This window comes from Drosophila persimilis, unplaced genomic scaffold (assembly GCF_003286085.1).
Source record: "Drosophila persimilis strain 14011-0111.01,24,50 unplaced genomic scaffold, DperRS2 tig00000191-arrow-pilon, whole genome shotgun sequence".
In the NCBI taxonomy this organism is placed as follows: Eukaryota; Metazoa; Arthropoda; class Insecta; order Diptera; family Drosophilidae; genus Drosophila; species Drosophila persimilis.
Window position 1 is genome coordinate 3700843 of NW_020825298.1, and position 16617 is coordinate 3717459.

The window sequence follows — 16617 nt, forward strand, 5'->3', positions numbered from 1 at the left end:
TTATTACAGCTCAAAAATTTCACCGGGCCCTGGCACTGGCCTGCAATCTTCGCAAAATTGTCAAATATTTTTAGGAAAAAACACAATGAAATAGAGTTCACTTTTGTGTCCTAGAATTCCGCAGAGGGGACAGAGGTCCTGCCAAAGGTGGACTGCTTGTAACATTGTTTTAAAAGGACAAACGTCTTGCCTTCTATTTGGGTCGCCAAGCACTCAGGCAGGGGGCAACAAGAGAGGGGGAGAGTGGTGGCGGTGGGGGGATGGGAATTCCACACATCCACACTGTGACATAGGTGTGGGTGTATCTATGTGTGTGTCTTAGCCAGGTGACAGACTAAGCGCCTTAAGCCGGTTGAGAGAGCACACCTAGACGACACCGAGCAGAAGAAAAAGAAGGAGGGACAGGGCACAGGGCACAGGGCACAGAGGTTCTGGGTTTCACTTTCACTGGAATTTCATTAGAATTCCGTCGTAGAAAGAAGTACTTGAATTCGAATGAGAACTCGCTTGAATTCGACTGCTTTTATGGGCTCCTGAAGGAGTCAATCGGAAACAAAGAGGCACGAGTGAATGAGCCCTCATTCGTTCCACAAAAACTTCTTCTTAAAGGATTTTTGTAGATTTCTGTGGTCCCCCGTTCACTCTTGACATCCTGGAACCCAGATTTAAAACTTTTCTATGCGTGGGGTTACAACTTTCCACTAAATTGAATTTTCTGCCAGCCAAGGAGGAGTTAAACTATCGCCAGGATCCCGGCAACCCGGCAGCCCAGCATCTGTAGTTAATTTCCACTTCCGAGGCAGATTGTCTAGCAAATAGAGTAATTTAAATAAAGCGTTGCACAAATGTGCCTGACAGTTTTCTTCCTGCTTGGCATTCGCTCCAAGCTGCTGCCATGAGTGCATGGTTATTCCCCGAGCAAAGTTACAGGCATGTCAACACACACACACGGACAGCGAGGAGTCGATGCTGTAACAGATAGAGATACACTGGCAGATACAGATACATTCCGTAGCATCTGCCCGTTGCACTTGTGCTGACGTTTGGTTATTTGATACAATTTGCCAGTGCCAGTGCCAGTGCCAGTGCCAGTGCCAGGGCCACTGCTCCCGGACGTTGCTCAATTTTTGAGGCAGTCAACTGTGCAACGTGTCGGTGGCAAGCCGCAGAGCGCAACACCGAAAGGGATGGCGATAGATGTGGGCCAACAAAGTGTCCTAGACCGCAGTATCTGCATCGGAAAGTCTGCTACGCGACCAGCAATAAATTTGCATATTTCCTGGCAGCTTCTCCCCCCGCCCCCCCCAAGCGGAATGCTGAGGCAGCACTCCAAGTGAAAAACAACGACAAAAACAAATTGTTTCAAAACGAAAATAGCTAAATAATAAAAAAGCGCCTGAAAGCGGTACAAGCACATTGGGGGCTCCTCCTCCTCCTGCTCCTCCTCCTCCTCCTCTGGCTTTGCTTTTCTTGTGCCACTCATCAAATTTTCATGTGTTGAGAAAATTGAGCCATTTTCCAGTCTCCATTCTGGCATTTTATTTTTGTTTATTGCCTGGCCGTGCCGTGTCCGTTTATGCGCATAATTTATGCATAAATTTCAATTACCTTGCGCCCCAAAGTATGCCCCGGCAAATTTACACACAGCTTGCGACTCGCTTTAATTCACTTACACTCGAGAGGGAAGGCAGGGAATGGGGCCGGGAATGGGACAGCAGCAGCATTATGTCATAGTCATGCTGGGGGCAGACCCTCTCCCCCCTCTAGTACTTTTGTTTGATTTATAATCGGAGGTGTTCATGGGGAATCGTAAATTGAGATCTTTCGACAGTCACGAAAGGTGTAACCGAGAGAGAGAGAGAGAGGGAGAAAGGCAGAGCAAAACCATTAAGATACAAATTTGATTTATAATCCAGAGGAAATAGGGAATGTGCTTCAGCGCAAAACATGGAAAGAATTTCACTTGGAATTGATACTTTGATACGCAGAAATAAACCATCATTTAAATGGTAACAGATATCGAGGAAAATTCCAGTACATAATATACAAAATAAATATAATGGATTTGCAATTTTTGAGGAATTTTAGGCGGTCAGAAATGATTAATTTTTAATTTTTTTTTGCCCAAACAAAATTTAAACATATTTAATCAAGTATGCCTCTAAATAATACATCAAAAACTGCACAGATTGTGGCTTTTGTTGCTTTTGACTCTGTTTATAAATCGGTGGATTTTCGGTTGATTATACAAGCCTTTTGGCCAAAATTTTGCATTGATTTAGGTGCCGCATTCAATTTGCTTTGTAATTAAAACGAAAATTGTTGTAACGCTGCTGGCAAGCCTTTTGGGCAGCGAATACTCGTAATACCCATGTTATTTTATCCGCACTAATGAATTTCACATTTTAATTCTTCATCAAAACGTGCCACACATTTCTACCAGTCAAATTCCAGGCCCTTTCCGCTGACCGTCCACGCCGTTTGAGTCCATATCGTTTTGCTTTTTGTTTTTGGCTGAAACCAACAGAAATGATGGGGAAAAATTGAATGAAATTTGAAATTCAAAGCACGTAAAATGTGCCACACAGATACGAGGACGAGTGCCAGGACGAGTACGGGAGTATGTCTGTAATTTATATGGGCAAATATTTGCGTGCCCCCCAGGGTGGGGGGTAGGGGGGAGGAGGTGTAGTAGGAGTCAGAGTGTGGCGGAACCCTTGACTCATTACAACTTCATTAAAATGTTGATGCCCTGCCCCTGCCCCTGCCCCTGCCCCTGCCTCCCGGGACACCAAATGTTGCACACTCGGCAGATTTCGTCCTCCAGGGAGAACCGGACCGGAGCCAACACGAGAACTTAATCGAATTGCAGGACCAACAGGACCATAGGATACGTGTGTGTGTGTGTGTGTGGGTGGATGGACGACAGCAGCTGCAGCTTAACGCAATCATTAAATTTTTATTGATGATCAGCCATGGAGCGTCCGCAGAATCCCAAAAATGGAACTTAATGGAAATCCAACCAAGAGGCGACCGGCAAAGAGGCGTGAAAAATATGCAAAGTGACAAAAGGGAAGGCCGGAATACGCCGCTAATTCTGATGGATAATTAATTTTGTCGGGCCCCGATGTCCTGTTCGCTCGTTGTTGCCTCTCACTTTGGCATTAATGAATTTTCACAGCCCCATAATTAGATTGCTCTAAGGGGCAAATGACCAAGAAAACAGCGAGAAAAATAAACGGCAAAAACTTGTGCTAAAAATAAAATGGGACTCACAAATAGATACGAAAAAGGGCATGAGATGTGGCAACGAAGATTGGATGCTCTGGCGGTGGAAGGAGAATAAAAACTTGGGATTACCTAACGGTTATAGTGGGGTGTACAGTGTTCCGCTTCGTAGGCCAAAAAGGCCTGAGGCTAAAGGAGTATAACTCATGGATACAGAAGGATCATGGCTATGAATATATACTATAGACCTGCCATTGGTATTCGCTTGTTTCGGTCGGTTAGAATCGGCGGCACAGCTCTCCTCCCATTCCATCAAAATGCTCGCTCAAAACTTTTCTGTGTCCGATCCGAAATTTTTATTATTTTTCTCGCTCACTCTTTACTTGATTTGTTGATTATTTTGCCTTTCTTGCTTTACACTAACAAAAAATGATTTTTAAATACAGTAACAGTATATTTTGCGCTAAATAAACGAAATATATTCGTTAAAAATTTCATTCAGGGCCAAAAAAACCGAAAGGCCCACGAAATCTGCTGTACTTCGTAGCACACTCGGTTTTTACTGAATCGGGGACTAAACGAAGGATTCGTACTAGCCGAAAGCTTTCAAGAGGCACGATTATAGCTGTGATCTTATGAAAACTGTGGATTCCTGCAGGGCTCTAGTCTACACCTCTTGGGGTGCATAACACACACGTCTCTGCCTGGCAAACTTCTTAAGAAACCCATTGTACCCTCTCCCACTTGAACTCCTTAGTGTAGAGGAACTTTGTCTGTTCGGGCATTATGCAAACGTTGCAAAGGCCAAGACGATTAGCAGGCGGCAAATGCGTAAACGAAAGGAACCAGGGGACGCAGGACTCTCCCTGCTCGGGCGGTACTTTGAGCTGCGTTAATGAGTGTCATTACCACGCTGGCCGGGCCTCAGCAGGGGGCCACCGCCCCCCAACCGCCTCATTAGCCGTCTCAGCGCTTGTTTGGGCCAAGTTGGGATCTCAGGCGAATGTTGCCCAAGACCCATTAAGAGCAGGAATCTAAGCGACAGATTCAAAGGCCAGGGCATATGTGTGGCTTCATAAATCCAAGCTGGCGGGCCCCAATCCATCAGTGGCCACTCGAGTCACACTTCCCCGATGCACGGGTACGGCTAGCATGCTAATGACTAATGGGCGACAATCAGAGCCAAGGGCCTGCGAGTCCTAAGCCGTATTGAGCCGTAACATAATATTTATAAGCTGGCATTTTTATGCCAAAATATGCACGCAGCAGACGACGACACTCGCAGTCAAGTGGGGCTCCAGATCCTGTCCAATGGGCAAGGAATCGGCTTAAGTAACCTCATATCCCATATCCTGTGTGTGTGTGTGTGTGTGTGTGTGTGTGTGTGTGTGTGTGTGTGTGTGTGTGTGTGTGTGTGTGGGTGTGTATAAGTATACAGGCTCATCACTTGAGCAGTTGCCACTCGAAAGAAATCCCTCTCTAAGCGGCAGACTCCGTCTTTCGTTTCTGTTTGTGTTTTTGTGGGGGCCTTCCATATTTTGATATTCATGCGTGGTGGGTCCTGTGTTTATGCTGCATTTAAATCTCTGCTCTGGTCACCTCCTAATCGACTGCCTCTCCCCCTTTTCCTCTCTTTGCAGGCGACGACGACAACAAAGCGACTAAAAGGAGCCAAAAAGGTAAGTCTTTTGGCCATTTGATGTCTATTGTAATCAGGCAAAGGTCCTGTTTTGGGGGTCAACAAATAATTTGCATATTTATCATCTCTTGGAAAAATGTTTCATTTCCACAAAAAAAAAATATTCACAGAATAAAACCATTTTTCACTGTCAATCTGAATTTGGCATATGGCCATGGAGCTCTCCCTCTCTCTCTCTCTCTCTCTGGCTGGGCCCCGAAAAATGGGGTTTTTAAGAGATATTTTAAAAGATTTTCGTTTGGCTTGAATGGCTTTTTGATGAGGCTAGAAAGAGTAGATACCTTGCTGGGAAATGCAACTAATCACAAATAATTATGTGGCTTCTTCATTAAAAGCTGGCGAATCGATGCTTAAATTTCGTTGGGGATTATTATTGTGATTTCATGGGGCCGCACCTGTCTCCACCGCGTATTTGTGTGTGTGTTTGCTTTTGATAATTGTATAAAAAATCCTTGCACACACCCATCAACAAGGCTACTGCTGCGTGCGTGATTAATTGCCTGCCGTGTCAATATTTATTAAGCCCCACCGCTTCGAGCCATCAATTATGATTTATGGCTCAATGGGAGGCAGCGCATAATTAACAAAGATTTGGCGCCTGATCAAACAAAAGTGCCACAATGGACCTGCAATGCAAAACAATGCTCTGGCGAGGACGAGTACGAGGACGAGTACGAGTACGAGTATTATTTGCACAATCATGTCCTGTTTCTGCCGGCTAAAGGGTTTTAAATAATTAGCTGCTTCCCCACTTCATTATCGCCTGTCATTATTGGCAGCTTTAATTCTGTGTGTGTGTGTGTGTGTGTGTGTGGGGGGTGTATCCTGGCAATGAATATCATTAATTATTATTACAAAACAATTAAGGAAGGATTTGTGGCGGCACTGAATACAGGACACTGCAATGGCCATGAATTTTTTATGAATTGTTTATCCTTCAGCCTCTAGTAGGAAAGGCAACCGAGGGGCTACTGAGGCTTTTTTGGCGCGGATCTGAGATCCTTTGATCTAACTTTAAAGCAAATTTAAGGATTGATAGAGAGAGCAGCCATTAAACTAGAGATTTGCCCTCCCCGCTCCCCCTCTCTCGCTTGGCCACAAATAATTAAAGCTGTCGCCATAAATGGAGTAATTATTTTTGCATTAAACTTCCACTGGGCTCCAGTGTGGGTTTAAGGACACAATTTTCAGATTTTAAAGCTGGCATTAAAAAAAAGGCAAAACCGGAAAGACGCAGGCAAAAGCCACTTTACGAAGAAGGCGTGGCCATAAAACGGCAGTCGCGAAGGGGGGGGGGGGGGGGGGGCCCGTTGAGTGTCGACTTCTGGTTTTCCCGGGGAGGACTCCCCGCCTCCTTGTGTTAATTTTGCGCGGCACCAGCGGAATCGCTAAGGCTAAATAAGTTATGTCATTTTGGGGCGCATTTCATTTTACTCGGTTGCCATAGAAATTTAATAAAGCAGCGTCGTGGAATTATTAGCATATTTAAGGCAGCCCCAAGTGCTCCGGACATAAACATGAAAGCCGGCATTAAAGCCGGCAAACCCAAGGAGTGGGGGGACGGGGGAGCAGCGCTCATGTGGGGCTCAAGAAGCAGTTAATAAAATGAGGCGACAGAGAATTGTCTTACATTATGCAGAACCCGCCACACGGGTACCTGCCTGAATGCCAAGGCTTTCCGACGGCTGACCATCGCACGGAAGGCTCCTGCATAGTGGAGCGGATTAGCAATGGAATTGTGCAGAATTTCAATTGATGAAAGGGAAAGTTATTTCATTTCATTTGATGACGTTTTTGCGTTGAGAAAAGCTAGAATTCCCTTTTGATTTTTGTATTATTTATGCCACAAAATGCAGCCATGAAGCCCATGGTTGGGCTCCTGCCTGCTGCGTCGTGGCTTCTGTCCTGCCGGTACAATAAATACAAATACAGTTTAATTGCATCAATTGCAAAGTGCTGGGGAAATCTCATTTCCTCAAGCAGGCCACCCACATCCTTTGCTTGACCAAGAGAAGGATGCGCAGGAGTCTCCAAGGAGATGGAGAGGGGGAGGGGCTTGGCTTGCCTTGGCATATTGACCAAATCCGAAATCCATTAGCCAAACCGATTATTTATGAGGGCTTTGGTTTAGAAACTAGGCTTTTCGTTTGTTTGCGGGGGGGGGGGGATGGTGGGATGGGGGGGGATGGAGATACAGATTGAGGCAAGCAGCGGTTTCGTACAGTAGATACGATAACGTACAACAGATGTTAATGCCTCACTAGGCAAAGTGCGTTTTGCTGTTGGCCTTTTGTGTTGACCACGTGGCCCCCCCTGCCCCTCCCCCTCCCCCTCCATTGTTATCTCGATGATGATGATGATGGTGTTGTTGGTCAGTCCCGCCTTGCCCCTCCCCAGTTTTTATGGGAATGTGCCGCTAAGGGCATTATATCGAATTATGTTATAAATATGAAATATATTTTCGGGCATTCCTGCAAATACGTGTGAGCATGTTTACTCACGCTCCATGCCCCAAGCCCCCTATCCCGCCCCACCCCCCCCTTGCCATGTCCCACGAAAACTGCTGTCAATGGCATTTGCCTGGGCTTTTATGGTATTTTATGTGAGGTTCGTGGCAGGCAAAGAGCGAATCCTTGTTGAATAATTAAGGCATTATCATTGTGCCCTATGTCATGTCCTGTCCAACGGCCAGGTCCAGGGACAACGGCCTGACACTCATTTAAGGACGAACATTCATGAATATTGAAAATTTTCAACTGAGAAATGAATGCTGCCGACAAACGACCTACGAACACTGAACTTCGCCACTATATGTCACGTTTTGCCACTATGTAAATCTAACTTATATTCGCGACACGCACTGTAGCAAAAAGCATGAAATACTGCCTCGTATCGCATGCTATTTCGATGCAAATTTCGGATTCTGTATTCCTGTGTTGCACTATGGAAATTCGCTCATGACATGTGTACTCTGCAGATTATTTAGAAGCTTTAAGAGTGAGGGAATTTTAGCATATCAGAAGGCACTCTTGGAGCATCTCTATATAACCAGGAAAGAGGACTGCATGATAGATAGTAACCTCCAAGAACCCATTGCCGAATATACTCTCAGGTGGACTCTTTCGGTCCCTTAGGTAACGCCCACAGAACCCACAGGCAAGAGTAAATATTTGTAAAATATAAATACAATAAATATAATAAAATATAAATATTTAAATATAAATATTTTTAAATGTTTTCCTGTAAATATTTATCAGTGGACAGATTTGTTGAGATTCGTTCAGAATTGGCGCCCCAGAAATCTCATTATTTCGAAACGCTCTTCCAAAACGGATTGAAAGACGCATTTATTCTCATTTTTACTCTCATTATTTCGTAAAGCCCCTTCAAAACGTACTACAAGACACCAGTGTTGCCCTTTTTTCTGTGTCAAATCCGCAAATTTCGGTTTTTTTTCCCGCTCACTCTCTAGAAACCCTCCCTAAGGGTTGGCATGTTTTCAGGGCTTGTTTGCAAACGAATTTAACGAACTTTGTAGTGGTTTTCTTCGGACTTGGGGATTTCCCCGAAGTTGTAGAGTCCCTGAATGGTAGATGAGTGATCTCTGCCCTGAGTATAGCTGTATTTTCTCGCGTACTCTGACCCGTATGTTCCCGAACTGGTCTCTTCTTTCGCTTGCTGTTTGTTGAAAATGTAATTCCCACCAAAAATGGGTTTTAATTGACTTTCAAAGAATTCCACAAAGATAAAACTTCCTTTGCCTAAAAATAAATCTAATAAAATATTCATTGTTCAGACCATTAACCCTTTTTGTTTTGTGTGCCTGTAAGCCTTGTGTTATCCCTTTATATGGGGGCCAAATCCTCTCAGGCATGCAAATTAGTTATCAGGAAAATTTTCAAATAAAACTGCCTCCAAGCCCAAACCTGCATAAAAACAAACTACTATCGGGGCACACCCATAATTGCGCGTAGCTCCCAGAAAATATTGTGCAATTTGCGGTAAAATTAACTGCAAACCGCAGAGAGGAGGGGCAGGGCGGGGCGGGTTCAAGGAATCCATAAAATTGCCTTTTGCCAATCGTTATACAACATTATCGTTGCATAATTTCCGCTAATTTGTGCACCCAATAGCCCCAAAAACAGGGACAAATGCAGTCACCAATGAATCCAGGATGTGGGGCGTGGCGTGTGGTTGGTGGCAAGCAGTCAGTGCCACCACCGGCTGTGCGGGTCATTTGTTGGTTATGCGGTCACCCTTCGGCCCGGTCTGGCCCTTTACATAATGAGGGCACAATAAGTGACTCATAAATGTTATATTAATTTTGTGTGGCACACAGACATGGCCCCTATATCCCCCCCTCCCTGCACTGGAGGGAATTGTCGCATTAATCGACTCGAAGAATCAATATTTGGCTTGCAATATACGAGTATTACATCAAAATCCCAGAATACCAATAACATTTTAGGAGAGGAGCGATGAAGGACATGAGCCTCGAGGTTGCTAGAAGAGGATACTCGAGAAACGAGGCTGTCGACCAGGAGGCCCCTATAGTCGCAGACTCGATGCTGAGGCCGCCCCAAAGTCTTGCAGCCTCGAGTAGATTTTGTGCCCGAGCATGCCGTGCCTTTAGTTTTATTGATTTATACCTTTCGCCTTGATTCAAATACTCAGTTTACAAGTGCCTGTCGCGGTCTATATTTTGTGGGTATTTCTGGGAAACTATTTTGATTGGGGGGAGGGGTGGGAAACGAAGGCATCCTATCCGCTCTTTTCGATGAATGGAAGTTCGGGGTCCTTTCTTCTTTTTATTCAACTGCAGCTCTCTTTGAATCACAATTTCATGGATTGTGGGCTTAAGAGATTCCCATTTTGGGATCACTATCGAAAGCCAAAGTAATTCCTTAATTGCTCCATTTCAAGGTGCCATAAAGGTGCCATAAAGGTGCCATAAATGTGCCTCACATCGATGAGGCTGATTCTCCTTTCATTCTCTGCCATTTTGTAGGTCGAAAGTCTTCCGTTTTGGCCGTCTTTGCATGTTGTGCCCCTATCCACAGATGCTTTGTTCTGTTGTGCCACTTGTTATGTTGCATGTTGTCTTTTCTTTTCTTTTTTCTCTTCTTTCATTTTTATTTTATTTTTGGGTTGGCTGAAGCTCTCCGGCAATTTGTCATGCAGCACACACATTTTTTGTTGTGTGTTTTTAGTTTTTCTTTTTGTTTTAAGTTTAGGTTTTTTTTGTGTTTTTTTTTTGGCTGTTTTTGTTTTGTTTTCCGAGAGCAGAGCTGGGCTCTAATTGCTGCGGCTGTCGCTGTTGGGGGCGCCGCCATTGTGGCACGAACAAATTATAAAAACACGAGAAGCAGGAACCTGCCACAGCCGCTGCCACTGCCACAGCCACTACTCGTAAAAGTGAGTAAAGGGCAGCAACAATTGTGTGTCGTCCTTGCCTGACCTTGCAACCAGAAAAAATGCTCATTATGCTGTGCTTTCGGGGGCACCGCCAACAGAGTCGTCGCCGGTGGACCGTGCGCCTGCATTTTAATGGTTGCAATCAAAATTTCAATGCATTGTTAAGGGGCAAAAGTCTCGCTGTAATAACAACAGGAAACCCCCTTGAGGGCCGAAAAGCCACAGAAAAATATGGAGCTCTGGCTCGGCCTATGCTGCGTATACTTAACGTTCTAATTGGAAAGTTTACCGAAAATTATTGCCTCCTAAAAACAGACACAAAAATTGTTGCAAGACTCTCGCTCTCTCTTTTATGGGAAGCAACAATGAGAAAGTTTCTCCTCAAGCTGTAATTAGACCACGCCCCAGTGCCCTTTAACCTCCTCCAGGCAGGGCGTGAGCCGTGGGGGGGTGGGAAAACGATGAGACAAATGAATGAGGGAATATAATAGTAAAGGCAAATAAAAGGAAAGCAAGTCAAGAGCAAGAGCTCGAGGACCAGGCAGGAGGCGGGGAGGAGCAATTGCTTTTGAGCCAAGGACCATCTCTAGCAGGGATCCCAGGACCAAAAGCAGTTTAATTTCATCAGAAGATGATGCTTCTTTTGTTGGCAAAAAAGATGGGGAGTTGTCCTCCAAGAGGGGGTGGAGGAGCAGGAGGCGGATGTGTAAGCACATCAGCAAAATGCCTGATGATAAAATAAAATGCCAAATGTGCTCGCATTATTCAAATGTCATGATAGTCTAGTGGAATACACTCACAAACAGAAGGAGACAAAAGACAGGAGCCAGAGGAGAGAGGAGAGCAGAGACAGTGCATTACCAGGAGACAGTTCCGAGCCGAGGGAGACGGACAGGACACACATCAACAGCACAGCACGCACCACACAGCTTGAGTCGGAGCGAAGTCCTGACTTGTGGCGGGGACACCCAGGATCTATGGCCAGACGAAACCACAAACACAGTGGTGAGGGGGTGGTTGGGGGTGCTATCCAGAAATTTGAACTATTGTTTAATTTACCGTGAAATTTGCAATTTAAACCGACTTGATGACTTGAGAGAAAATTGTTCTCGATGGGGCATAAAAACCTAATAAATGCCAGGATAAAGAAACATCATTTATAAACATGAAAGCCTAGTTTTGATTAAATTAGAAAAGCAGCCAAAGAGTAAGAGCCTTTGATTAAATTGTGTCGCAATATCCAGGGCGAAAAAAAGCCCCCAAATGTGCCGCAGGAAACCCCCGACTCCTGGTGTGGGCAACATGCCAAACATTTTTTTCCCTCAAAGCCTCAACACGTTGTTAAACAAGTGGTTGATTGTGCAGCCGCCAGGCGTATGTGGAGCATACACTTTGGGGGATATTTTTAGACCCGAAAATGCTGATAAATATGGGTTATATCGAACTCCATTCTGGGTCCATAAATACCTACCCAAAACCCAAGTTTGCCAAGTTTTCAACGCCACAATTACTGACTTTGTTAATTGCAATTTCATTTCATTTTCCCCCACTTATCCTTGACAATTTTCTTGTAATTTCCACAACTACTTTTCCTGCTGCAGGGATGATGATTCCGATCTAAATGCAAATGCAGACTGAAGAGTGAAGAGTGCATAAATATGCAAAGCCAAAGGATTTAATTAGGGCAACAAGTCTGTCTCCTCCTTCAAGTTTTTCAATTAGAGTTTGCTTGTTATTCAACGGCTCATCCCCAGCCACATCCATATATCACTTTGCGCCGGCAAGGATGCTTAAATCCTGCCCACAATAAATGTTTCACTCGAGCTTTTTCAGCATTTTCTTGGCAGCAGTTTAAACGCGAAAAATGTTGCCAGCAGGAGCAGAAGGAGGGGGATCATTGGGTCAAATCCTTTATGGCTGTGTGCCGTGCCTCATTCCCATCCTCATGATGTCTGCAAGCACTCAGCAGGATACGCGTACATTTGTTCCGTGCAGACTACGACGTGTGACAAGGCATAAATAACTAAACACCTGCAGAACGACACCCATTCCCACAGCCACTCCCACTCCCCTCTCTTTTTACCATGCCCCAGCCCCAGGCCCAGCCCCACTCTTTGGTGGCGTCATAAATTACACAGGACTCTGACGTTTGCCGTCAATACACGTATCCTTGGGGCTGCCTTGGGAGACAACAAACCCAAAACGTTGCGTTGATTTTTAACCGCCAAAAATGGCATGAAATTCCTTCGATTCCTGTTCGTTCTTGGCGCCCTCTGGCGTGCGGCGGCAGGAAACTCCCATAGCTTTGTGGTGAAAAGCTCTGGCGGTCCTTAAGAGAGCCGTAGAACCATAGAGAGTCCTGGCCATCAGCTGTCGGGCTGGGTAAATAATATCAGAAGGGAATACTAGGTAAATCAATAGGAAAAAACGCATCCTCAAGGTTAATTATTGTGATAAGAAAAAAGGAGAAAAAAATGATTATAAAAATTAAGGAAAAATGTAAAAAAATAGATTTTTTATATGCCTTTTTTAACATAATTTTTCTATAATTATAAACCTTCTTCTTCGAGTAAATTCTAGCCCTGCATTACTCCTCTCCCTCGCTACCTCTTCCTCTCTTCCAAGCCTCTCTCTTTGCTGTGAAAAAAAGCTTTTATCAGACGCTCTGATTGAGGCTCTTTGGGGGCCACGCATCAGAGCTTCCGCTCTTCGCTGGCCTGCCCTGCTCTTTGAAAGGACATGATTTGCTGGTCTCGTCAGTTGATTGGCAACACGTTTGCCGGAAGGTAATACCCCGTAGCAGCAACAGGAAGCCACCGCCGTGCCGTGTCCGTGCGACGACGCTCGTAGTTTCTCGGGAATCTCGGGGAATCTCGGTTCTCGCACCAACAATCGTGTGTATGCATAGTTCTCAGCCTCGCAGGGCGAAACAAGTTTCCGTGTTTCGAGTGGCAATATTAATTACTTAAAAATTCCCCAAAAAAATCACATGGAGAGATAAGAAAAGTTTGCTTTGGCGAGTGGAGTGATTGGAGTGGAGGACCTTGTCAACTTGTTGCTGGCAGAACCTGTTGCCCCGGTTGCCCCTTGTTGACCCTTTGGGTTGCATGAAGTGGACCCAACAAATCGCTGGCTTACTGCAAATATTTGCTTAACAATTTGTCTGTCTACCAGGCGGCATGTGCCATGCCCCATGCCCCATGCCTCCCCGTTTTGTAAATCAAGAGCTTAAGGCCCGAATGGACAACGGCTGGCACTAGGACGAAGCAATTAGGGGCTCAGAGGCAGAGGGACAACTAAATTTGCATTAAACACATTTTAAATTAACAATTATGTAACCCAGGAATATGAAATCCAAGGGTGGGGAGTGGGAGCGGGGGGGAGGGGGAGTGGCAGACACACCGCTTAACACCTGACCGTAAGGATGGATCCTTTCTTCCCGCTGGCAGGCTGTATGCCAAACAATAACAAAAGCGGATTAACACTTAACTCAACGGCGATGATACGACCCACCCAGAAACAGAGCTGCTCTCCTCCTCCCCCTCCCCCTCTCTCTTTCGGGCTTGGTCTTGACCCAACCCATGACCCTTTTGTTCAGTCAATCTAAAAGTGGGGCAGGGCGCTGGGAACCCTTTTCAGGTAGAGTTTTTCCAGGGTTTGTTGGCCCAAATAAAAATCTACAAAAATTACACTCAACTACAAAAAAAGGGCGAAAATTTAAAGCATTTTCCCCATTGGCCCCTCTTTGATTGTTTTTTGAGGGGACATTTTTCCGCATTAATTTTCATTATTTATTCAAAAGCTGGTAATTTTTGTGTGTTGCCCAGTGTTTTTGTTGTCTTTTGCCTTGTTTTTCGTGCATCAAGAAGTGAGCAGCCAATTGTTGTCCTTAAGCCGCAAAATATACCCAAAGTTTATGTTTGCTGGCCCTTTATTTTTATTTACGGCCTGAAATTTATTTCTGGACCCTGGACACCACCACCGAGCACGGAGCAGACAAGTGGCCGAAGAAGGATCAGAGTTTGCCAGCCCCAAAAACTCCGTTCCGTGGTCCATTGTCCTGGCTGGTGGTCCACTTTTACGGGTATCTACAATATGTATCTGCTGCTGTCGGTTTCGTTTGGTTTCGCTTCCAGTTTTGCAGCTCCAAATGTTTCCAACTGAGTTGATTACTCTCCATCTCGCGCGCGCTCAAATCAAAGGCAACAGCAGGCTGCCCCATGCCCCCCATGACCCCCGTGCCCCAAGTCCCCCCCCTGCTAACCGATGGGTATCCTTAAATTTTCAACATTCTCTTTGGATTTGGTTTTGGTTTGTGCTACACTTCTTTTTTATGGCGGGATACTGTGGGGACAAGGGGTATATGGGGCTTGGGAGGGGTTTGTGCAACAGTGGGAGGGAAGGAAAGAGAATCTTAATGATTCCAAGAGCTCTAAGCCACGACATGGGCTCCATTTCAACCTATTTCCATCGGATATCCTCCACTGAATATGTTCCTTCTTTTTCAATTAAATCCCTGCCAACATTGGGTATCCCTTAGTCGAGTAAGGACCTCCTTTTATGCTCCCCTTTGTTCGATATATGTTGGTATATCCCTGGCTGGTCTTTCATCTGTACCCTTATGGCGTGACCTTGCCGAGTGGGACGATGTGGGGACTCATGAGGGTTCTAGGATATTTGCGACCTAAATATTTCAGAATTAATTTACCAAATTAAAGCCGGTCTGTCGGTCGGTCGGTTGTCTGCTTATCCAAGCCACTGAGCATCGCAATTTATCTGCAAACATGGACGCACACTCCCACAGATACACACACAGACACACACACACCTAGGCAATGATGAGAAAACGCCCCAAAGGTATTAATTAGTATGGAACAGCGAACAGCTACAAAAAAAATACAAGCGAATGGAACTAGAACTTGTTATAATGCAATAAAGCATAAAACACACCCACAGATGGTCGGGGGGGAGGTCCATAATATCCTTCTCGAACAGCCAGAGTCTCAGATTTTGCACCATTTCGCGGAAGTCTATCTTTTGTGCCACTCGCATGGTTACAGTTCCACTCGGTAGGTGTTGACATGCCACACAAGACACACACAGCACAACAAAACAGAGAAAGAGGCAGAGACAGAGACAGACATAGACCGCATGAGCCATGAGGCATGAGGCATGATAATAAAGTGTGGGGGGCAAGACAACAGATAGTGGAGGAGGATGGTATGAGGAGCAAACCGCGGATAGTAGTGGGAGAAAATCAGCATAGAAAAGCAGGGAAATAGTAGATAGCAGAGGCGGAACAGCCCGAGAGTAGAGATGGAAAACAGCAGATACTCGTGGAAGCAGAGGGGAGGGGGGGAAAGAGCAGCAGCTATCATACAGTATTTCTCATATTTTTATTCGTAAATATTTTACCAAGAAAATGATTGAATGCAAACGCAAAAGGCAGAGCCCACAAGAGCGCTTTTGCGGCGATTGTGTGTGGATTACGATACGGTTCTTTGTGGCAAATAAAACCACAATTTGCGAATGGAAAGACCTTTTGAAATGCGTTTAATTGTACGAGGAAATACTAGGACATTTCGCACTTTGAAGGTCACGCCCCAGCCGCAAAGGGGAAAACCTTTATACCGATTTTTTATTGTTTGTCTCATTTGATGCGGCAATTTCCGACGCCTTCCCGCCGGGCGATAAGCGGGGAAAGCCGAAAAAGAAAAACCGAAACCTCTAATGTATACATTTGAATGCCATTATCACACAACCCCTGCCCCGCCCCGCCCCGTCCCGCCCTGCCCCAGATGGAGCTGGCGGCAATTTAGCCACAAAAAGCCAGCAGGCACTTGTCTGTATTGTCTGTGCGGTTATGCCCTGCGTATCTGTATCTGCAACAGTATCTGTATCTGTATCTGTATCTGTATCTGTGTGCTTTGTGGGCTGTATCTCTGTATCTCTGTGTCTGTGATTATTTCCAAGCAATTTACTTTCATTCGTCGTTCATTTTAGAGAGCTCCCAGAAATATGCCAGCACAACCCATAGGTCCTGCCTGCCTGCCACATTCTCGTTTAACCTGGGCTCGGCTCTTGGTAATTCCGTTTTTATTGACTGCAATCATCAGGGCACTCGGGTTTATTTCGGGCCAAACCAACACGTGTATTTGTGCAGTAATTCCCCCAGAAATTCTACCTCTTCCTCCCTCACTCTCACTCCCACTCCCTCTCTGTGTCGTTTTGTAATTGCAATTTTGTTAAATATTTTTGGTCGAATGTTAATTGAA

General features: G+C 45.2%; 1 protein-coding gene across 1 annotated transcript in view; it reads left to right on the plus strand.

Annotated features, from left to right (window-relative positions):
* The window catches only part of LOC6595489 (calcium/calmodulin-dependent 3',5'-cyclic nucleotide phosphodiesterase 1), a 115330-nt gene that overhangs the window by 12619 nt on the left and 86094 nt on the right, over positions 1-16617 (plus strand). Inside the window, exon 2 of the mRNA XM_026989020.1 lies at positions 4869-4907. The gene's annotated coding sequence lies outside the window, so the exon portion shown is untranslated. The remainder of the gene's footprint in view (positions 1-4868; positions 4908-16617) is intronic.